We start from the raw sequence: 2349 nt of genomic DNA, 5'->3' as shown, positions 1-2349 counted from the left end.
CCTACCGCATGTAGACTCATGTACTTAGCTGCTGCTGCTTCTTTTTTTTTTTTTTTTAATAAATCTTCTTCGAGTCCACCAGTGCAATAACTCATGCAGGTTTAGAAGTAAGGGCAAACTGACTCTCAGGATTTACTTTAACATCACTTTTGTCTACAACCAGGTAAGAGTTGACCTATTAAGGCTGACAACTTATAAGCACAAAACCACCACATTGGACAAATGATGAGAGGCCAAGTTCAAGTACCCAGAATGCACCGCTAGAGGCAGTAACCTCTCACTGATTACAGTTGCAAACACTTCATTGCAAGTCACTGTTAGCCACTCAAGCTGTGGCCTGAAAATATGCTTTTTCTGAAAAATGGTGAGATTTATTCTGAAGGCATAGCAAAATATTTCTACAGAGAATATTTGTCAATATTGACTAAAAATTAATTACAAGTTAGCCTAAGTTTAGTTTCTTTTTCCAGTATAGTTCAAACCTCTTTAAGTTTTCCATATAGTTACAGCTCTAAAAACTGAATGTGCCAGTTTTATATTAAAAAAACAAATTACAAATCGCAAGGTCATTTAGGATTTTGGGATCAAATTCTCCTCCAACTAATTTCTAAAGGGAGTTTTCTGCTATTACTTCCGTGTCAGCAAAATTAGTTGGCTAACAGCAGCCTAGGAAAAACACTTTTATGTTCTCATACTTAACAGTCCTCTAACTCAGAGGACAGAAGCCTAAATTTCTACTAATGAAAGGATCAGCAGTCTAGTGTTCCACCAGAACGTGTCATTATATACAGAAGCTGACCTCTCCATAGTTAAATGTTGCAGTTATGCCCCCATTAGCAGTCTAAACTATTATTTTGGTTGAAGGGACGGGCATTGATTTTTGCAGGCAATCTCTTTTATTGGACCAACTGCACGGTGGGGATAGAACACGACCTGAAGAGTACAAGGTTCCTTGGGTGAATCCGATATCTTTTATTAGACCAACACGGCTACAACCTACACGCCTGATGAATACAATGCATTCAAAAGCTGGCTAAGTCTATCCTGACCATGCAGTTGGTTCAATAAGATACCCTCACAAAAAACTTTGCCTTTTGTACGTTTTAGGAACCATCATGCCTACATCACCCCAACACTGTCATATTTTGGTTTAACTAATTTCTAGCTGACTCATTGTAAGATTAAGTAAGAAAGCTAGTGTTTAGCTGTTAATACGAGTTTAAACTCAGACTTCAAGTTAAGCCACCATAACTTTCTCATTAGACAGGCCCGAGAGACAGACTTTCCCACCTTTGTGTGTTACCTCACAAGCACATTTCAATCAGGTGATTAGGGCATGAACGCAGGCAAACTGACTGAAACAACCCAGACACGAGTAACCCGAAGCTGGCTGAATGGAGGAGCAACAGGAAGAGATGTTCCAGGTGACAGAGAACACAAACTTCCAAACTAACAAATTGAGCAACTGAGTAACTGCAAAATCTCGAGGGGGATGCCATGTAAATGAAGTACATAGAAAGTGAGGCATAGCCAAAAAAACAAGAATCGCATGTACACGTTAGATAACAATACATATCACAACGACAGGAATGTTTTCGAACCTTTAACACTGTCAGGATGACAGCTCAGAGTAGCTGGTACAACATACAAGGACCACTGACTTAACCCCAACCCCACCACCCTTCAACCAATATGTTTGCTTCTTACTCTGCACATAGGTTAAAAAAAAGCCAACAACCAAATAAACCCTGGACTCCAGGATCCCTCTCAGTGCACAAAATCCCCAGCCTCTGGCATACACGTCACTACAAACGCTCCAAGCAGCCCCGTCTGCTCACTTCAGTGTGAGGAGGAAAAAGTAACTGGTGCACGTACAACTAACTGTCCCTGAAACAAGACCAATCTGCTTCCCCATGCTCAGCGTTTCCCCAACCCATGGGTCGCAACTCAAAAGCGGGCGGCAAGAATACACGAAGAGATCACGAGCAAACTTTTAAAAAACGGATTCTCTTTTAAAGGAGAAAAACGTGGCTTTTCCCTGGCAGGCGGGCAGGGCAGCGCTCCGGGGGGGCAACAGGTCAGGACCGGCCACCGCTGTTTACAAATGGGTGCTGGTACAAACAAGCTTGGTTGAGATAACCTTCTCCCCCTTCCCACACCCGCCCAGTCCGGGCAGCAGCTCGGTGGAGTCCGTCCGGTGTCCAAGGTAAACACGGTGCTGGCGGATGACCGACGCCAGCAGCCTGGTGCCCACGGGGACAACACACTTGGGGCTTCACGCTGAGCCCGCCCGGCTCCGCCAGCAGCTGCCCCGGCCCGGGCACCGGCGCCCCCTCGCCCCCAACGCGG

Source organism: Alligator sinensis, unplaced genomic scaffold (genome assembly GCF_000455745.1).
Source record: "Alligator sinensis unplaced genomic scaffold, ASM45574v1 scaffold170_2, whole genome shotgun sequence".
Taxonomy (NCBI): domain Eukaryota; kingdom Metazoa; phylum Chordata; order Crocodylia; family Alligatoridae; genus Alligator; species Alligator sinensis.
Note: the sequence above shows the minus strand (reverse complement) of the source record.